This window comes from Idiotropiscis lumnitzeri, unplaced genomic scaffold, assembly GCF_059441095.1.
Source record: "Idiotropiscis lumnitzeri isolate Australia: NSW breed Sydney's pygmy pipehorse unplaced genomic scaffold, RoL_Ilum_1.0 HiC_scaffold_28, whole genome shotgun sequence".
NCBI classification, from domain to species: domain Eukaryota; kingdom Metazoa; phylum Chordata; class Actinopteri; order Syngnathiformes; family Syngnathidae; genus Idiotropiscis; species Idiotropiscis lumnitzeri.
In genome coordinates, this window is record NW_028283566.1 from 1,534,281 (window position 1) to 1,556,012 (window position 21,732).

Consider the following 21,732-nt stretch of genomic DNA (forward strand, 5'->3'; position numbering starts at 1 on the left):
TGCGTTCAGGTCGCAGTCTCCCCAGGAGGCGTGGGTTCGAATCCCACCTCAGACAGAGCCCATTGAAAGTACCAAGCAAGAACAAAGCAAACACATTCAAGACATTCAAGAGAGCATTACCAGGTGCCAGGATGGCGGAGCGGTCTAAGGCGTTGCGTTCAGGTCGCAGTCTCCCCAGGAGGCGTGGGTTCGAATCCCGCCTCAGACAGAGCCCATTGAAAGTACCAAGCAAAAACAAAGCAAACACATTCAAGAGAGCATTACCAGTTGCCAGGATGGCGGAGCAGTCTAAGGCGTTGCGTTCAGGTCGCAGTCTCCCCAGGAGGCGTGAGTTCGAATCCCACCTCAGACAGAGCCCATTGAAAGTACCAAGCAAGAACAAAGCAAACACATTCAAGAGAGCATTACCATGTGCCAGGATGGCGGAGCGGTCTAAGGCGTTGCGTTCAGGTCGCAGTCTCCCCAGGAGGCGTGGGTTCGAATCCCGCCTCAGACAGAGCCCATTGAAAGTACCAAGCAAGAACAAAGCAAACACAGTCAAGAGAGCATTACCAGTTGCCAGGATGGCAGAGCGGTCTAAGGCGCTGCGTTCAGGTCGCAGTCTCCCCAGGAAGCGTGGGTTCGAATCCCGCCTCAGACAGAGCCCATTGAAAGTACCAAGCAAAAACAAAGCAAACACATTCAAGAGAGCATTACCAGTTGCCAGGATGGCGGAGCGGTCTAAGGCGTTGCGTTCAGGTCGCAGTCTCCCCAGGAGGCGTGGGTTCGAATCCCACCTCAGACAGTGCCCATTGAAAGTACCAAGCAAGAACAAAGCAAACACAGTCAAGAGAGCATTACCAGTTGCCAGGATGGCGGAGCGGTCTAAGGCGTTGCGTTCAGGTCGCAGTCTCCCCAGGAGGCGTGGGTTCGAATCCCACCTCAGACAGAGCCCATTGAAAGTACCAAGCAATAACAAAGGAAACACGGTCAAGAGAGCATTACCAGTTGCCAGGATGGCGGAGCGGTCTAAGGCGTTGCGTTCAGGTCGCAGTCTCCCCAGGAGGCGTGGGTTCGAATCCCACCTCAGACAGTGCCCATTGAAAGTACCAAGCAAGAACAAAGCAAACACAGTCAAGAGAGCATTACCAGTTGCCAGGATGGCGGAGCGGTCTAAGGCGTTGCGTTCAGGTCGCAGTCTCCCCAGGAGGCGTGCGTTCGAATCCCACCTCAGACAGAGCCCATTGAAAGTACCAAGCAAGAACTAAGCAAACACAGTCAAGAGAGCATTACCAGTTGCCAGGATGGCGGAGCGGTCTAAGGCGTTGCGTTCAGGTCGCAGTCTCCCCAGGAGGCGTGGGTTCGAATCCCACCTCAGACAGAGCCCATTGAAAGTACCAAGCAAGAACAAAGCAAACACTTTCAAGAGAGCATTACCAGGTGCCAGGATGGCAGAGCGGTCTAAGGCGTTGCGTTCAGGTCGCAGTCTCCCCAGGAGGCGTGAGTTCGAATCCCACCTCAGACAGAGCCCATTGAAAGTACCAAGCAAGAACAAAGCAAACACATTCAAGAGAGCATTACCAGGTGCCAGGATGGCGGAGCGGTCTAAGGCGTTGCGTTCAGGTCGCAGTCTCCCCAGGAGGCGTGGGTTCGAATCCCGCCTCAGACAGAGCCCATTGAAAGTACCAAGCAAGAACAAAGCAAACACAGTCAAGAGAGCATTACCAGTTGCCAGGATGGCAGAGCGGTCTAAGGCGCTGCGTTCAGGTCGCAGTCTCCCCAGGAAGCGTGGGTTCGAATCCCGCCTCAGACAGAGCCCATTGAAAGTACCAAGCAAAAACAAAGCAAACACATTCAAGAGAGCATTACCAGTTGCCAGGATGGCGGAGCAGTCTAAGGCGTTGCGTTCAGGTCGCAGTCTCCCCAGGAGGCGTGGGTTCGAATCCCACCTCAGACAGAGCCCATTGAAAGTACCAAGCAATAACAAAGGAAACACGGTCATGAGAGCATTACCAGTTGCCAGGATGGCGGAGCGGTCTAAGGCGTTGCGTTCAGGTCGCAGTCTCCCCAGGAGGCGTGGGTTCGAATCCCACCTCAGACAGAGCCCATTGAAAGTACCAAGCAAGAACAAAGCAAACACAATCAAGAGAGCATTACCAGGTGCCAGGATGGCGGAGCGGTCTAAGGCGTTGCGTTCAGGTCGCAGTCTCCCCAGGAGGCGTGGGTTCGAATCCCGCCTCAGAAAGAGCCCATTGAAAGTACGAAGCAAGAACAAAGCAAACACAGTCAAGAGAGCATTACCAGTTGCCAGGATTGCAGAGCGGTCTAAGGCGTTGCGTTCAGGTTGCAGTCTCCCCTGGAAGCGTGGGTTTGAATCCCGCCTCAGACAGAGCGCATTGAAAGTACCAAGCAAAAACAAAGCAAACACATTCAAGAGAGCATTACCAGTTGCCAGGATGGCGGAGCAGTCTAAGGCGTTGCGTTCAGGTCGCAGTCTCCCCAGGAGGCGTGGGTTCGAATCCCACCTCAGACAGAGCCCATTGAAAGTACCAAGCAATAACAAAGGAAACACGGTCATGAGAGCATTACCAGTTGCCAGGATGGCGGAGCGGTCTAAGGCGTTGCGTTCAGGTCGCAGTCTCCCCAGGAGGCGTGGGTTCGAATCCCACCTCAGACAGAGCCCATTGAAAGTACCAAGCAATAACAAAGGAAACACGGTCAAGAGAGCATTACCAGTTGCCAGGATGGCGGAGTGGTCTAAGGCGTTGCGTTCAGGTCGCAGTCTCCCCAGGAGGCGTGGGTTCGAATCCCACCTCAGACAGTGCCCATTGAAAGTACCAAGCAAGAACAAAGCAAACACAGTCAAGAGAGCATTACCAGTTGCCAGGATGGCGGAGCGGTCTAAGGCGTTGCGTTCAGGTCGCAGTCTCCCCAGGAGGCGTGGGTTCGAATCCCACCTCAGACAGAGCCCATTGAAAGTACCAAGCAAGAACAAAGCAAACACATTCAAGAGAGCATTACCAGGTGCCAGGATGGCGGAGCGGTCTAAGGTGTTGCGTTTAGGTCGCAGTCTCCCCAGGAGGCGTGGGTTCGAATCCCACCTCAGACAGAGCCCATTGAAAGTACCAAGCAAGAACAAAGCAAACACATTCAAGAGAGCATTACCAGGTGCCAGGATGGCGGAGCGGTCTAAGGCGTTGCGTTCAGGTCGCAGTCTCCCCAGGAGGCGTGGGTTCGAATCCCACATCAGACAGAGCCCATTGAAAGTACCAAGCAAGAACAAAGCAAACACATTCAAGAGAGCATTACCAGGTGCCAGGATGGCGGAGCGGTCTAAGGCGTTGCGTTCAGGTCGCAGTCTCCCCAGGAGGCGTGGGTTCGAATCCCGCCTCAGAAAGAGCCCATTGAAAGTACCAAGCAAGAACAAAGCAAACACAGTCAAGAGAGCATTACCAGTTGCCAGGATGGCGGAGCAGTCTAAGGCGTTGCGTTCAGGTCGCAGTCTCCCCAGGAGGCGTTGGTTCGAATCCCACCTCAGACAGAGCCCATTGAAAGTACCAAGCAAGAACAAAGCAAACACTTTCAAGAGAGCATTACCAGGTGCCAGGATGGCAGAGCGGTCTAAGGCTTTGCGTTCAGGTCGCAGTCTCCCCAGGAGGCGTGGGTTCGAATCCCACCTCAGACAGAGCCCATTGAAAGTACCAAGCAAGAACAAAGCAAACACATTCAAGACATTCAAGAGAGCATTACCAGGTGCCAGGATGGCGGAGCGGTCTAAGGCGTTGCGTTCAGGTCGCAGTCTCCCCAGGAGGCGTGGGTTCGAATCCCGCCTCAGACAGAGCCCATTGAAAGTACCAAGCAAAAACAAAGCAAACACATTCAAGAGAGCATTACCAGTTGCCAGGATGGCGGAGCAGTCTAAGGCGTTGCGTTCAGGTCGCAGTCTCCCCAGGAGGCGTGAGTTCGAATCCCACCTCAGACAGAGCCCATTGAAAGTACCAAGCAAGAACAAAGCAAACACATTCAAGAGAGCATTACCATGTGCCAGGATGGCGGAGCGGTCTAAGGCGTTGCGTTCAGGTCGCAGTCTCCCCAGGAGGCGTGGGTTCGAATCCCGCCTCAGACAGAGCCCATTGAAAGTACCAAGCAAGAACAAAGCAAACACAGTCAAGAGAGCATTACCAGTTGCCAGGATGGCAGAGCGGTCTAAGGCGCTGCGTTCAGGTCGCAGTCTCCCCAGGAAGCGTGGGTTCGAATCCCGCCTCAGACAGAGCCCATTGAAAGTACCAAGCAAAAACAAAGCAAACACATTCAAGAGAGCATTACCAGTTGCCAGGATGGCGGAGCGGTCTAAGGCGTTGCGTTCAGGTCGCAGTCTCCCCAGGAGGCGTGGGTTCGAATCCCACCTCAGACAGTGCCCATTGAAAGTACCAAGCAAGAACAAAGCAAACACAGTCAAGAGAGCATTACCAGTTGCCAGGATGGCGGAGCGGTCTAAGGCGTTGCGTTCAGGTCGCAGTCTCCCCAGGAGGCGTGGGTTCGAATCCCACCTCAGACAGAGCCCATTGAAAGTACCAAGCAATAACAAAGGAAACACGGTCAAGAGAGCATTACCAGTTGCCAGGATGGCGGAGCGGTCTAAGGCGTTGCGTTCAGGTCGCAGTCTCCCCAGGAGGCGTGGGTTCGAATCCCACCTCAGACAGTGCCCATTGAAAGTACCAAGCAAGAACAAAGCAAACACAGTCAAGAGAGCATTACCAGTTGCCAGGATGGCGGAGCGGTCTAAGGCGTTGCGTTCAGGTCGCAGTCTCCCCAGGAGGCGTGCGTTCGAATCCCACCTCAGACAGAGCCCATTGAAAGTACCAAGCAAGAACTAAGCAAACACAGTCAAGAGAGCATTACCAGTTGCCAGGATGGCGGAGCGGTCTAAGGCGTTGCGTTCAGGTCGCAGTCTCCCCAGGAGGCGTGGGTTCGAATCCCACCTCAGACAGAGCCCATTGAAAGTACCAAGCAAGAACAAAGCAAACACTTTCAAGAGAGCATTACCAGGTGCCAGGATGGCAGAGCGGTCTAAGGCGTTGCGTTCAGGTCGCAGTCTCCCCAGGAGGCGTGAGTTCGAATCCCACCTCAGACAGAGCCCATTGAAAGTACCAAGCAAGAACAAAGCAAACACATTCAAGAGAGCATTACCAGGTGCCAGGATGGCGGAGCGGTCTAAGGCGTTGCGTTCAGGTCGCAGTCTCCCCAGGAGGCGTGGGTTCGAATCCCGCCTCAGACAGAGCCCATTGAAAGTACCAAGCAAGAACAAAGCAAACACAGTCAAGAGAGCATTACCAGTTGCCAGGATGGCAGAGCGGTCTAAGGCGCTGCGTTCAGGTCGCAGTCTCCCCAGGAAGCGTGGGTTCGAATCCCGCCTCAGACAGAGCCCATTGAAAGTACCAAGCAAAAACAAAGCAAACACATTCAAGAGAGCATTACCAGTTGCCAGGATGGCGGAGCAGTCTAAGGCGTTGCGTTCAGGTCGCAGTCTCCCCAGGAGGCGTGGGTTCGAATCCCACCTCAGACAGAGCCCATTGAAAGTACCAAGCAATAACAAAGGAAACACGGTCATGAGAGCATTACCAGTTGCCAGGATGGCGGAGCGGTCTAAGGCGTTGCGTTCAGGTCGCAGTCTCCCCAGGAGGCGTGGGTTCGAATCCCACCTCAGACAGAGCCCATTGAAAGTACCAAGCAAGAACAAAGCAAACACAATCAAGAGAGCATTACCAGGTGCCAGGATGGCGGAGCGGTCTAAGGCGTTGCGTTCAGGTCGCAGTCTCCCCAGGAGGCGTGGGTTCGAATCCCGCCTCAGAAAGAGCCCATTGAAAGTACGAAGCAAGAACAAAGCAAACACAGTCAAGAGAGCATTACCAGTTGCCAGGATTGCAGAGCGGTCTAAGGCGTTGCGTTCAGGTTGCAGTCTCCCCTGGAAGCGTTGGTTTGAATCCCGCCTCAGACAGAGCGCATTGAAAGTACCAAGCAAAAACAAAGCAAACACATTCAAGAGAGCATTACCAGTTGCCAGGATGGCGGAGCAGTCTAAGGCGTTGCGTTCAGGTCGCAGTCTCCCCAGGAGGCGTGGGTTCGAATCCCACCTCAGACAGAGCCCATTGAAAGTACCAAGCAATAACAAAGGAAACACGGTCATGAGAGCATTACCAGTTGCCAGGATGGCGGAGCGGTCTAAGGCGTTGCGTTCAGGTCGCAGTCTCCCCAGGAGGCGTGGGTTCGAATCCCACCTCAGACAGTGCCCATTGAAAGTACCAAGCAAGAACAAAGCAAACACAGTCAAGAGAGCATTACCAGTTGCCAGGATGGCGGAGCGGTCTAAGGCGTTGCGTTCAGGTCGCAGTCTCCCCAGGAGGCGTGGGTTCGAATCCCACCTCAGACAGAGCCCATTGAAAGTACCAAGCAAGAACAAAGCAAACACTTTCAAGAGAGCATTACCAGGTGCCAGGATGGCAGAGCGGTCTAAGGCGTTGCGTTCAGGTCGCAGTCTCCCCAGGAGGCGTGGGTTCGAATCCCACCTCAGACAGAGCCCATTGAAAGTACCAAGCAAGAACAAAGCAAACACATTCAAGAGAGCATTACCAGGTGCCAGGATGGCGGAGCGGTCTAAGGCGTTGCGTTCAGGTCGCAGTCTCCCCAGGAGGCGTGGGTTCGAATCCCGCCTCAGACAGAGCCCATTGAAAGTACCAAGCAAGAACAAAGCAAACACAGTCAAGAGAGCATTACCAGTTGCCAGGATGGCAGAGCGGTCTAAGGCGCTGCGTTCAGGTCGCAGTCTCCCCAGGAGGCGTGGGTTTGAATCCCGCCTCAGACAGAGCCCATTGAAAGTACCAAGCAAGAACAAAGCAAACACATTCAAGAGAGCATTACCAGGTGCCAGGATGGCGGAGCGGTCTAAGGCGTTGCGTTCAGGTCGCAGTCTCCCCAGGAGGCGTGGGTTAGAATCGCACCTCAGACAGAGCCCATTGAAAGTACCAAGCAAGAACAAAGCAAACACATTCAAGAGAGCATTACCAGGTGCCAGGATGGCGGAGCGGTCTAAGGCGTTGCGTTCAGGTCGCAGTCTCCCCAGGAGGCGTGGGTTCGAATCCCACCTCAGACAGTGCCCATTGAAAGTACCAAGCAAGAACAAAGCAAACACAGTCAAGAGAGCATTACCAGTTGCCAGGATGGCGGAGCGGTCTAAGGCGTTGCGTTCAGGTCGCAGTCTCCCCAGGAGGCGTGGGTTCGAATCCCACCTCAGACAGAGCCCATTGAAAGTACCAAGCAAGAACAAAGCAAACACTTTCAAGAGAGCATTACCAGGTGCCAGGATGGCAGAGCGGTCTAAGGCGTTGCGTTCAGGTCGCAGTCTCCCCAGGAGGCGTGGGTTCGAATCCCACCTCAGACAGAGCCCATTGAAAGTACCAAGCAAGAACAAAGCAAACACATTCAAGAGAGCATTACCAGGTGCCAGGATGGCGGAGCGGTCTAAGGCGTTGCGTTCAGGTCGCAGTCTCCCCAGGAGGCGTGGGTTCGAATCCTGCCTCAGACAGAGCCCATTGAAAGTACCAAGCAAGAACAAAGCAAACACAGTCAAGAGAGCATTACCAGTTGCCAGGATGGCGGAGCGGTCTAAGGCGTTGCGTTCAGGTCGCAGTCTCCCCAGGAGGCGTGGGTTCGAATCCCACCTCAGACAGAGCCCATTGAAAGTACCAAGCAATAACAAAGGAAACACGGTCAAGAGAGCATTACCAGTTGCCAGGATGGCGGAGCGGTCTAAGGCGTTGCGTTCAGGTCGCAGTCTCCCCAGGAGGCGTGGGTTCGAATCCCACCTCAGACAGTGCCCATTGAAAGTACCAAGCAAGAACAAAGCAAACACAGTCAAGAGAGCATTACCAGTTGCCAGGATGGCGGAGCGGTCTAAGGCGTTGCGTTCAGGTCGCAGTCTCCCCAGGAGGCGTGGGTTCGAATCCCACCTCAGACAGAGCCCATTGAAAGTACCAAGCAAGAACAAAGCAAACACTTTCAAGAGAGCATTACCAGGTGCCAGGATGGCAGAGCGGTCTAAGGCGTTGCGTTCAGGTCGCAGTCTCCCCAGGAGGCGTGGGTTCGAATCCCACCTCAGACAGAGCCCATTGAAAGTACCAAGCAAGAACAAAGCAAACACATTCAAGAGAGCATTACCAGGTGCCAGGATGGCGGAGCGGTCTAAGGCGTTGCGTTCAGGTCGCAGGTCTCCCCAGGAGGCGTGGGTTCGAATCCCACCTCAGACAGTGCCCATTGAAAGTACCAAGCAAGAACAAAGCAAACACAGTCAAGAGAGCATTACCAGTTGCCAGGATGGCAGAGCGGTCTAAGGCGCTGCGTTCAGGTCGCAGTCTCCCCAGGAAGCGTGGGTTCGAATCCCGCCTCAGACAGAGCCCATTGAAAGTACCAAGCAAAAACAAAGCAAACACATTCAAGAGAGCATTACCAGTTGCCAGGATGGCGGAGCAGTCTAAGGCGTTGCGTTCAGGTCGCAGTCTCCCCAGGAGGCGTGGGTTCGAATCCCACCTCAGACAGAGCCCATTGAAAGTACCAAGCAATAACAAAGGAAACACGGTCATGAGAGGATTACCAGTTGCCAGGATGGCGGAGCGGTCTAAGGCGTTGCGTTCAGGTCGCAGTCTCCCCAGGAGGCGTGGGTTCGAATCCCACCTCAGACAGAGCCCATTGAAAGTACCAAGCAAGAACAAAGCAAACACATTCAAGAGAGCATAACCAGGTGCCAGGATGGCGGAGCGGTCTAAGGCGTTGCGTTCAGGTCGCAGTCTCCCCAGGAGGCGTGGGTTCGAATCCCACATCAGACAGAGCCCATTGAAAGTACCAAGCAAGAACAAAGCAAACACATTCAAGAGAGCATTACCAGGTGCCAGGATGGCGGAGCGGTCTAAGGCGTTGCGTTCAGGTCGCAGTCTCCCCAGGAGGCGTGGGTTCGAATCCCGCCTCAGAAAGAGCCCATTGAAAGTACGAAGCAAGAACAAAGCAAACACAGTCAAGAGAGCATTACCAGTTGCCAGGATTGCAGAGCGGTCTAAGGCGTTGCATTCAGGTTGCAGTCTCCCCTGGAAGCGTGGGTTTGAATCCCGCCTCAGACAGAGCCCATTGAAAGTACCAAGCAAAAACAAAGCAAACACATTCAAGAGAGCATTACCAGTTGCCAGGATGTCGGAGCAGTCTAAGGCGTTGCGTTCAGGTCGCAGTCTCCCCAGGAGGCGTGGGTTCGAATCCCACCTCAGACAGAGCCCATTGAAAGTACCAAGCAATAACAAAGGAAACACGGTCATGAGAGCATTACCAGTTGCCAGGATGGCGGAGCGGTCTAAGGCGTTGCGTTCAGGTCGCAGTCTCCCCAGGAGGCGTGGGTTCGAATCCCACCTCAGACAGAGCCCATTGAAAGTACCAAGCAATAACAAAGGAAACACGGTCAAGAGAGCATTACCAGTTGCCAGGATGGCGGAGTGGTCTAAGGCGTTGCGTTCAGGTCGCAGTCTCCCCAGGAGGCGTGGGTTCGAATCCCACCTCAGACAGTGCCCATTGAAAGTACCAAGCAAGAACAAAGCAAACACAGTCAAGAGAGCATTACCAGTTGCCAGGATGGCGGAGCGGTCTAAGGCGTTGCGTTCAGGTCGCAGTCTCCCCAGGAGGCGTGGGTTCGAATCCCACCTCAGACAGAGCCCATTGAAAGTACCAAGCAAGAACAAAGCAAACACATTCAAGAGAGCATTACCAGGTGCCAGGATGGCGGAGCGGTCTAAGGCGTTGCGTTCAGGTCGCAGTCTCCCCAGGAGGCGTGCGTTCGAATCCCACCTCAGACAGAGCCCATTGAAAGTACCAAGCAAGAACAAAGCAAACACAGTCAAGAGAGCATTACCAGGTGCCAGGATGGCGGAGCGGTCTAAGGCGTTGCGTTCAGGTCCCAGTCTCCCCAGGAGGCGTGGGTTCGAATCCCGCCTCAGAAAGAGCCCATTGAAAGTACCAAGCAAGAACTAAGCAAACACATTCAAGAGAGCATTACCAGTTGCCAGGATGGCGGAGCAGTCTAAGGCGTTGCGTTCAGGTCGCAGTCTCCCCAGGAGGCGTGGGTTCGAATCCCACCTCAGACAGAGCCCATTGAAAGTACCAAGCAATAACAAAGGAAACACGGTCATGAGAGCATTACCAGTTGCCAGGATGGCGGAGCGGTCTAAGGCGTTGCGTTCAGGTCGCAGTCTCCCCAGGAGGCGTGGGTTCGAATCCCACCTCAGACAGTGCCCATTGAAAGTACCAAGCAAGAACAAAGCAAACACAGTCAAGAGAGCATTACCAGTTGCCAGGATGGTGGAGCGGTCTAAGGCGTTGCGTTCAGGTCGCAGTCTCCCCAGGAGGCGTGGGTTCGAATCCCACCTCAGACAGAGCCCATTGAAAGTACCAAGCAAGAACAAAGCAAACACATTCAAGAGAGCATTACCAGGTGCCAGGATGGCGGAGCGGTCTAAGGCGTTGCGTTCAGGTCGCAGGTCTCCCCAGGAGGCGTGGGTTCGAATCCCGCCTCAGACAGTGCCCATTGAAAGTACCAAGCAAGAACAAAGCAAACACAGTCAAGAGAGCATTACCAGTTGCCAGGATGGCAGAGCGGTCTAAGGCGCTGCGTTCAGGTCGCAGTCTCCCCAGGAAGCGTGGGTTCGAATCCCGCCTCAGACAGAGCCCATTGAAAGTACCAAGCAAAAACAAAGCAAACACATTCAAGAGAGCATTACCAGTTGCCAGGATGGCGGAGCAGTCTAAGGCGTTGCGTTCAGGTCGCAGTCTCCCCAGGAGGCGTGGGTTCGAATCCCACCTCAGACAGAGCCCATTGAAAGTACCAAGCAATAACAAAGGAAACACGGTCATGAGAGGATTACCAGTTGCCAGGATGGCGGAGCGGTCTAAGGCGTTGCGTTCAGGTCGCAGTCTCCCCAGGAGGCGTGGGTTCGAATCCCACCTCAGACAGAGCCCATTGAAAGTACCAAGCAAGAACAAAGCAAACACATTCAAGAGAGCATAACCAGGTGCCAGGATGGCGGAGCGGTCTAAGGCGTTGCGTTCAGGTCGCAGTCTCCCCAGGAGGCGTGGGTTCGAATCCCACATCAGACAGAGCCCATTGAAAGTACCAAGCAAGAACAAAGCAAACACATTCAAGAGAGCATTACCAGGTGCCAGGATGGCGGAGCGGTCTAAGGCGTTGCGTTCAGGTCGCAGTCTCCCCAGGAGGCGTGGGTTCGAATCCCGCCTCAGAAAGAGCCCATTGAAAGTACGAAGCAAGAACAAAGCAAACACAGTCAAGAGAGCATTACCAGTTGCCAGGATTGCAGAGCGGTCTAAGGCGTTGCATTCAGGTTGCAGTCTCCCCTGGAAGCGTGGGTTTGAATCCCGCCTCAGACAGAGCCCATTGAAAGTACCAAGCAAAAACAAAGCAAACACATTCAAGAGAGCATTACCAGTTGCCAGGATGTCGGAGCAGTCTAAGGCGTTGCGTTCAGGTCGCAGTCTCCCCAGGAGGCGTGGGTTCGAATCCCACCTCAGACAGAGCCCATTGAAAGTACCAAGCAATAACAAAGGAAACACGGTCATGAGAGCATTACCAGTTGCCAGGATGGCGGAGCGGTCTAAGGCGTTGCGTTCAGGTCGCAGTCTCCCCAGGAGGCGTGGGTTCGAATCCCACCTCAGACAGAGCCCATTGAAAGTACCAAGCAATAACAAAGGAAACACGGTCAAGAGAGCATTACCAGTTGCCAGGATGGCGGAGTGGTCTAAGGCGTTGCGTTCAGGTCGCAGTCTCCCCAGGAGGCGTGGGTTCGAATCCCACCTCAGACAGTGCCCATTGAAAGTACCAAGCAAGAACAAAGCAAACACAGTCAAGAGAGCATTACCAGTTGCCAGGATGGCGGAGCGGTCTAAGGCGTTGCGTTCAGGTCGCAGTCTCCCCAGGAGGCGTGGGTTCGAATCCCACCTCAGACAGAGCCCATTGAAAGTACCAAGCAAGAACAAAGCAAACACATTCAAGAGAGCATTACCAGGTGCCAGGATGGCGGAGCGGTCTAAGGCGTTGCGTTCAGGTCGCAGTCTCCCCAGGAGGCGTGCGTTCGAATCCCACCTCAGACAGAGCCCATTGAAAGTACCAAGCAAGAACAAAGCAAACACAGTCAAGAGAGCATTACCAGGTGCCAGGATGGCGGAGCGGTCTAAGGCGTTGCGTTCAGGTCCCAGTCTCCCCAGGAGGCGTGGGTTCGAATCCCGCCTCAGAAAGAGCCCATTGAAAGTACCAAGCAAGAACTAAGCAAACACATTCAAGAGAGCATTACCAGTTGCCAGGATGGCGGAGCAGTCTAAGGCGTTGCGTTCAGGTCGCAGTCTCCCCAGGAGGCGTGGGTTCGAATCCCACCTCAGACAGAGCCCATTGAAAGTACCAAGCAATAACAAAGGAAACACGGTCATGAGAGCATTACCAGTTGCCAGGATGGCGGAGCGGTCTAAGGCGTTGCGTTCAGGTCGCAGTCTCCCCAGGAGGCGTGGGTTCGAATCCCACCTCAGACAGTGCCCATTGAAAGTACCAAGCAAGAACAAAGCAAACACAGTCAAGAGAGCATTACCAGTTGCCAGGATGGTGGAGCGGTCTAAGGCGTTGCGTTCAGGTCGCAGTCTCCCCAGGAGGCGTGGGTTCGAATCCCACCTCAGACAGTGCCCATTGAAACTACCAAGCAAGAACAAAGCAAACACAGTCAAGAGAGCATTACAAGTTGCCAGGATGGCGGAGCGGTCTAAGGCGTTGCGTTCAGGTCGCAGTCTCCCCAGGAGGCGTGGGTTCGAATCCCACCTCAGACAGAGCCCATTGAAAGTACCAAGCAAGAACAAAGCAAACACAGTCAAGAGAGCATTACCAGTTGCCAGGATGGCGGAGCGGTCTAAGGTGTTGCGTTTAGGTCGCAGTCTCCCCAGGAGGCGTGGGTTCGAATCCCACCTCAGACAGAGCCCATTGAAAGTACCAAGCAAGAACAAAGCAAACACATTCAAGAGAGCATTACCAGGTGCCAGGATGGCGGAGCGGTCTAAGGCGTTGCGTTCAGGTCGCAGTCTCCCCAGGAGGCGTGGGTTCGAATCCCACATCAGACAGAGCCCATTGAAAGTACCAAGCAAGAACAAAGCAAACACATTCAAGAGAGCATTACCAGGTGCCAGGATGGCGGAGCGGTCTAAGGCGTTGCGTTCAGGTCGCAGTCTCCCCAGGAGGCGTGGGTTCGAATCCCGCCTCAGAAAGAGCCCATTGAAAGTACCAAGCAAGAACAAAGCAAACACAGTCAAGAGAGCATTACCAGTTGCCAGGATGGCGGAGCAGTCTAAGGCGTTGCGTTCAGGTCGCAGTCTCCCCAGGAGGCGTTGGTTCGAATCCCACCTCAGACAGAGCCCATTGAAAGTACCAAGCAAGAACAAAGCAAACACTTTCAAGAGAGCATTACCAGGTGCCAGGATGGCAGAGCGGTCTAAGGCTTTGCGTTCAGGTCGCAGTCTCCCCAGGAGGCGTGGGTTCGAATCCCACCTCAGACAGAGCCCATTGAAAGTACCAAGCAAGAACAAAGCAAACACATTCAAGAGAGCATTACCAGGTGCCAGGATGGCGGAGCGGTCTAAGGCGTTGCGTTCAGGTCGCAGTCTCCCCAGGAGGCGTGGGTTCGAATCCCGCCTCAGACAGAGCCCATTGAAAGTACCAAGCAAGAACAAAGCAAACACATTCAAGAGAGCATTACCAGGTGCCAGGATGGCGGAGCGGTCTAAGGCGTTGCGTTCAGGTCGCAGTCTCCCCAGGAGGCGTGGGTTAGAATCCCACCTCAGACAGAGCCCATTGAAAGTACCAAGCAAGAACAAAGCAAACACATTCAAGAGAGCATTACCAGGTGCCAGGATGGCGGAGCGGTCTAAGGCGTTGCGTTCAGGTCGCAGTCTCCCCAGGAGGCGTGCGTTCGAATCCCACCTCAGACAGAGCCCATTGAAAGTACCAAGCAAGAACTAAGCAAACACAGTCAAGAGAGCATTACCAGTTGCCAGGATGGCGGAGCGGTCTAAGGCGTTGCGTTCAGGTCGCAGTCTCCCCAGGAGGCGTGGGTTCGAATCCCACCTCAGACAGAGCCCATTGAAAGTACCAAGCAAGAACAAAGCAAACACTTTCAAGAGAGCATTACCAGGTGCCAGGATGGCAGAGCGGTCTAAGGCGTTGCGTTCAGGTCGCAGTCTCCCCAGGAGGCGTGAGTTCGAATCCCACCTCAGACAGAGCCCATTGAAAGTACCAAGCAAGAACAAAGCAAACACATTCAAGAGAGCATTACCAGGTGCCAGGATGGCGGAGCGGTCTAAGGCGTTGCGTTCAGGTCGCAGTCTCCCCAGGAGGCGTGGGTTCGAATCCCGCCTCAGACAGAGCCCATTGAAAGTACCAAGCAAGAACAAAGCAAACACAGTCAAGAGAGCATTACCAGTTGCCAGGATGGCGGAGCAGTCTAAGGCGTTGCGTTCAGGTCGCAGTCTCCCCAGGAGGCGTGGGTTCGAATCCCACCTCAGACAGAGCCCATTGAAAGTACCAAGCAATAACAAAGGAAACACGGTCATGAGAGCATTACCAGTTGCCAGGATGGCGGAGCGGTCTAAGGCGTTGCGTTCAGGTCGCAGTCTCCCCAGGAGGCGTGGGTTCGAATCCCACCTCAGACAGAGCCCATTGAAAGTACCAAGCAAGAACAAAGCAAACACAATCAAGAGAGCATTACCAGGTGCCAGGATGGCGGAGCGGTCTAAGGCGTTGCGTTCAGGTCGCAGTCTCCCCAGGAGGCGTGGGTTCGAATCCCGCCTCAGAAAGAGCCCATTGAAAGTACGAAGCAAGAACAAAGCAAACACAGTCAAGAGAGCATTACCAGTTGCCAGGATTGCAGAGCGGTCTAAGGCGTTGCGTTCAGGTTGCAGTCTCCCCTGGAAGCGTGGGTTTGAATCCCGCCTCAGACAGAGCGCATTGAAAGTACCAAGCAAAAACAAAGCAAACACATTCAAGAGAGCATTACCAGTTGCCAGGATGGCGGAGCAGTCTAAGGCGTTGCGTTCAGGTCGCAGTCTCCCCAGGAGGCGTGGGTTCGAATCCCACCTCAGACAGAGCCCATTGAAAGTACCAAGCAATAACAAAGGAAACACGGTCATGAGAGCATTACCAGTTGCCAGGATGGCGGAGCGGTCTAAGGCGTTGCGTTCAGGTCGCAGTCTCCCCAGGAGGCGTGGGTTCGAATCCCACCTCAGACAGTGCCCATTGAAAGTACCAAGCAAGAACAAAGCAAACACAGTCAAGAGAGCATTACCAGTTGCCAGGATGGCGGAGCGGTCTAAGGCGTTGCGTTCAGGTCGCAGTCTCCCCAGGAGGCGTGGGTTCGAATCCCACCTCAGACAGAGCCCATTGAAAGTACCAAGCAAGAACAAAGCAAACACTTTCAAGAGAGCATTACCAGGTGCCAGGATGGCAGAGCGGTCTAAGGCGTTGCGTTCAGGTCGCAGTCTCCCCAGGAGGCGTGGGTTCGAATCCCACCTCAGACAGAGCCCATTGAAAGTACCAAGCAAGAACAAAGCAAACACATTCAAGAGAGCATTACCAGGTGCCAGGATGGCGGAGCGGTCTAAGGCGTTGCGTTCAGGTCGCAGTCTCCCCAGGAGGCGTGGGTTCGAATCCCGCCTCAGACAGAGCCCATTGAAAGTACCAAGCAAGAACAAAGCAAACACAGTCAAGAGAGCATTACCAGTTGCCAGGATGGCAGAGCGGTCTAAGGCGCTGCGTTCAGGTCGCAGTCTCCCCAGGAGGCGTGGGTTTGAATCCCGCCTCAGACAGAGCCCATTGAAAGTACCAAGCAAGAACAAAGCAAACACATTCAAGAGAGCATTACCAGGTGCCAGGATGGCGGAGCGGTCTAAGGCGTTGCGTTCAGGTCGCAGTCTCCCCAGGAGGCGTGGGTTAGAATCGCACCTCAGACAGAGCCCATTGAAAGTACCAAGCAAGAACAAAGCAAACACATTCAAGAGAGCATTACCAGGTGCCAGGATGGCGGAGCGGTCTAAGGCGTTGCGTTCAGGTCGCAGTCTCCCCAGGAGGAATGGGTTCGAATCCCACCTCAGACAGTGCCCATTGAAAGTACCAAGCAAGAACAAAGCAAACACAGTCAAGAGAGCATTACCAGTTGCCAGGATGGCGGAGCGGTCTAAGGCGTTGCGTTCAGGTCGCAGTCTCCCCAGGAGGCGTGGGTTCGAATCCCACCTCAGACAGAGCCCATTGAAAGTACCAAGCAAGAACAAAGCAAACACTTTCAAGAGAGCATTACCAGGTGCCAGGATGGCAGAGCGGTCTAAGGCGTTGCGTTCAGGTCGCAGTCTCCCCAGGAGGCGTGGGTTCGAATCCCACCTCAGACAGAGCCCATTGAAAGTACCAAGCAAGAACAAAGCAAACACATTCAAGAGAGCATTACCAGGTGCCAGGATGGCGGAGCGGTCTAAGGCGTTGCGTTCAGGTCGCAGTCTCCCCAGGAGGCGTGGGTTCGAATCCTGCCTCAGACAGAGCCCATTGAAAGTACCAAGCAAGAACAAAGCAAACACAGTCAAGAGAGCATTACCAGTTGCCAGGATGGCGGAGCGGTCTAAGGCGTTGCGTTCAGGTCGCAGTCTCCCCAGGAGGCGTGGGTTCGAATCCCACCTCAGACAGAGCCCATTGAAAGTACCAAGCAATAACAAAGGAAACACGGTCAAGAGAGCATTACCAGTTGCCAGGATGGCGGAGCGGTCTAAGGCGTTGCGTTCAGGTCGCAGTCTCCCCAGGAGGCGTGGGTTCGAATCCCACCTCAGACAGTGCCCATTGAAAGTACCAAGCAAGAACAAAGCAAACACAGTCAAGAGAGCATTACCAGTTGCCAGGATGGCGGAGCGGTCTAAGGCGTTGCGTTCAGGTCGCAGTCTCCCCAGGAGGCGTGGGTTCGAATCCCACCTCAGACAGAGCCCATTGAAAGTACCAAGCAAGAACAAAGCAAACACTTTCAAGAGAGCATTACCAGGTGCCAGGATGGCAGAGCGGTCTAAGGCGTTGCGTTCAGGTCGCAGTCTCCCCAGGAGGCGTGGGTTCGAATCCCACCTCAGACAGAGCCCATTGAAAGTACCAAGCAAGAACAAAGCAAACACATTCAAGAGAGCATTACCAGGTGCCAGGATGGCGGAGCGGTCTAAGGCGTTGCGTTCAGGTCGCAGGTCTCCCCAGGAGGCGTGGGTTCGAATCCCGCCTCAGACAGAGCCCATTGAAAGTACCAAGCAAGAACAAAGCAAACACAGTCAAGAGAGCATTACCAGTTGCCAGGATGGCAGAGCGGTCTAAGGCGCTGCGTTCAGGTCGCAGTCTCCCCAGGAAGCGTGGGTTCGAATCCCGCCTCAGACAGAGCCCATTGAAAGTACCAAGCAAAAACAAAGCAAACACATTCAAGAGAGCATTACCAGTTGCCAGGATGGCGGAGCAGTCTAAGGCGTTGCGTTCAGGTCGCAGTCTCCCCAGGAGGCGTGGGTTCGAATCCCACCTCAGACAGAGCCCATTGAAAGTACCAAGCAATAACAAAGGAAACACGGTCATGAGAGGATTACCAGTTGCCAGGATGGCGGAGCGGTCTAAGGCGTTGCGTTCAGGTCGCAGTCTCCCCAGGAGGCGTGGGTTCGAATCCCACCTCAGACAGAGCCCATTGAAAGTACCAAGCAAGAACAAAGCAAACACATTCAAGAGAGCATAACCAGGTGCCAGGATGGCGGAGCGGTCTAAGGCGTTGCGTTCAGGTCGCAGTCTCCCCAGGAGGCGTGGGTTCGAATCCCACATCAGACAGAGCACATTGAAAGTACCAAGCAAGAACAAAGCAAACACATTCAAGAGAGCATTACCAGGTGCCAGGATGGCGGAGCGGTCTAAGGCGTTGCGTTCAGGTCGCAGTCTCCCCAGGAGGCGTGGGTTCGAATCCCGCCTCAGAAAGAGCCCATTGAAAGTACGAAGCAAGAACAAAGCAAACACAGTCAAGAGAGCATTACCAGTTGCCAGGATTGCAGAGCGGTCTAAGGCGTTGCATTCAGGTTGCAGTCTCCCCTGGAAGCGTGGGTTTGAATCCCGCCTCAGACAGAGCCCATTGAAAGTACCAAGCAAAAACAAAGCAAACACATTCAAGAGAGCATTACCAGTTGCCAGGATGGCGGAGCAGTCTAAGGCGTTGCGTTCAGGTCGCAGTCTCCCCAGGAGGCGTGGGTTCGAATCCCACCTCAGACAGAGCCCATTGAAAGTACCAAGCAATAACAAAGGAAACACGGTCATGAGAGCATTACCAGTTGCCAGGATGGCGGAGCGGTCTAAGGCGTTGCGTTCAGGTCGCAGTCTCCCCAGGAGGCGTGGGTTCGAATCCCACCTCAGACAGAGCCCATTGAAAGTACCAAGCAATAACAAAGGAAACACGGTCAAGAGAGCATTACCAGTTGCCAGGATGGCGGAGTGGTCTAAGGCGTTGCGTTCAGGTCGCAGTCTCCCCAGGAGGCGTGGGTTCGAATCCCACCTCAGACAGTGCCCATTGAAAGTACCAAGCAAGAACAAAGCAAACACAGTCAAGAGAGCATTACCAGTTGCCAGGATGGCGGAGCGGTCTAAGGCGTTGCGTTCAGGTCGCAGTCTCCCCAGGAGGCGTGGGTTCGAATCCCACCTCAGACAGAGCCCATTGAAAGTACCAAGCAAGAACAAAGCAAACACATTCAAGAGAGCATTACCAGGTGCCAGGATGGCGGAGCGGTCTAAGGCGTTGCGTTCAGGTCGCAGTCTCCCCAGGAGGCGTGCGTTCGAATCCCACCTCAGACAGAGCCCATTGAAAGTACCAAGCAAGAACAAAGCAAACACAGTCAAGAGAGCATTACCAGGTGCCAGGATGGCGGAGCGGTCTAAGGCGTTGCGTTCAGGTCCCAGTCTCCCCAGGAGGCATGGGTTCGAATCCCGCCTCAGACAGAGCCCATTGAAAGTACCAAGCAAGAACAAAGCAAACACATTCAAGAGAGCATTACCAGGTGCCAGGATGGCGGAGCGGTCTAAGGCGTTGCGTTCAGGTCGCAGTCTCCCCAGGAGGCGTGGGTTCGAATCCTGCCTCAGACAGAGCCCATTGAAAGTACCAAGCAAGAACAAAGCAAACACAGTCAAGAGAGCATTACCAGTTGCCAGGATGGCGGAGCGGTCTAAGGCGTTGCGTTCAGGTCGCAGTCTCCCCAGGAGGCGTGGGTTCGAATCCCACCTCAGACAGAGCCCATTGAAAGTACCAAGCAATAACAAAGGAAACACGGTCAAGAGAGCATTACCAGTTGCCAGGATGGCGGAGCGGTCTAAGGCGTTGCGTTCAGGTCGCAGTCTCCCCAGGAGGCGTGGGTTCGAATCCCACCTCAGACAGTGCCCATTGAAAGTACCAAGCAAGAACAAAGCAAACACAGTCAAGAGAGCATTACCAGTTGCCAGGATGGCGGAGCGGTCTAAGGCGTTGCGTTCAGGTCGCAGTCTCCCCAGGAGGCGTGGGTTCGAATCCCACCTCAGACAGAGCCCATTGAAAGTACCAAGCAAGAACAAAGCAAACACTTTCAAGAGAGCATTACCAGGTGCCAGGATGGCAGAGCGGTCTAAGGCGTTGCGTTCAGGTCGCAGTCTCCCCAGGAGGCGTGGGTTCGAATCCCACCTCAGACAGAGCCCATTGAAAGTACCAAGCAAGAACAAAGCAAACACATTCAAGAGAGCATTACCAGGTGCCAGGATGGCGGAGCGGTCTAAGGCATTGCGTTCAGGTCGCAGGTCTCCCCAGGAGGCGTGGGTTCGAATCCCGCCTCAGACAGAGCCCATTGAAAGTACCAAGCAAGAACAAAGCAAACACAGTCAAGAGAGCATTACCAGTTGCCAGGATGGCAGAGCGGTCTAAGGCGCTGCGTTCAGGTCGCAGTCTCCCCAGGAAGCGTGGGTTCGAATCCCGCCTCAGACAGAGCCCATTGAAAGTACCAAGCAAAAACAAAGCAAACACATTCAAGAGAGCATTACCAGTTGCCAGGATGGCGGAGCAGTCTAAGGCGTTGCGTTCAGGTCGCAGTCTCCCCAGGAGGCGTGGGTTCGAATCCCACCTCAGACAGAGCCCATTGAAAGTACCAAGCAATAACAAAGGAAACACGGTCATGAGAGGATTACCAGTTGCCAGGATGGCGGAGCGGTCTAAGGCGTTGCGTTCAGGTCGCAGTCTCCCCAGGAGGCGTGGGTTCGAATCCCACCTCAGACAGAGCCCATTGAAAGTACCAAGCAAGAACAAAGCAAACACATTCAAGAGAGCATAACCAGGTGCCAGGATGGCGGAGCGGTCTAAGGCGTTGCGTTCAGGTCGCAGTCTCCCCAGGAGGCGTGGGTTCGAATCCCACATCAGACAGAGCACATTGAAAGTACCAAGCAAGAACAAAGCAAACACATTCAAGAGAGCATTACCAGGTGCCAGGATGGCGGAGCGGTCTAAGGCGTTGCGTTCAGGTCGCAGTCTCCCCAGGAGGCGTGGGTTCGAATCCCGCCTCAGAAAGAGCCCATTGAAAGTACGAAGCAAGAACAAAGCAAACACAGTCAAGAGAGCATTACCAGTTGCCAGGATTGCAGAGCGGTCTAAGGCGTTGCATTCAGGTTGCAGTCTCCCCTGGAAGCGTGGGTTTGAATCCCGCCTCAGACAGAGCCCATTGAAAGTACCAAGCAAGAACAAAGCAAACACAGTCAAGAGAGCATTACCAGTTGCCAGGATGGCAGAGCGGTCTAAGGCGCTGCGTTCAGGTCGCAGTCTCCCCAGGAGGCGTGGGTTCGAATCCCACCTCAGACAGAGCCCATTGAAAGTACCAAGCAATAACAAAGGAAACACGGTCATGAGAGCATTACCAGTTGCCAGGATGGCGGAGCGGTCTAAGGCGTTGCGTTCAGGTCGCAGTCTCCCCAGGAGGCGTGGGTTCGAATCCCACCTCAGACAGAGCCCATTGAAAGTACCAAGCAATAACAAAGGAAACACGGTCAAGAGAGCATTACCAGTTGCCAGGATGGCGGAGTGGTCTAAGGCGTTGCGTTCAGGTCGCAGTCTCCCCAGGAGGCGTGGGTTCGAATCCCACCTCAGACAGTGCCCATTGAAAGTACCAAGCAAGAACAAAGCAAACACAGTCAAGAGAGCATTACCAGTTGCCAGGATGGCGGAGCGGTCTAAGGCGTTGCGTTCAGGTCGCAGTCTCCCCAGGAGGCGTGGGTTCGAATCCCACCTCAGACAGAGCCCATTGAAAGTACCAAGCAAGAACAAAGCAAACACATTCAAGAGAGCATTACCAGGTGCCAGGATGGCGGAGCGGTCTAAGGCGTTGCGTTCAGGTCGCAGTCTCCCCAGGAGGCGTGCGTTCGAATCCCACCTCAGACAGAGCCCATTGAAAGTACCAAGCAAGAACAAAGCAAACACAGTCAAGAGAGCATTACCAGGTGCCAGGATGGCGGAGCGGTCTAAGGCGTTGCGTTCAGGTCCCAGTCTCCCCAGGAGGCGTGGGTTCGAATCCCGCCTCAGAAAGAGCCCATTGAAAGTACCAAGCAAGAACTAAGCAAACACATTCAAGAGAGCATTA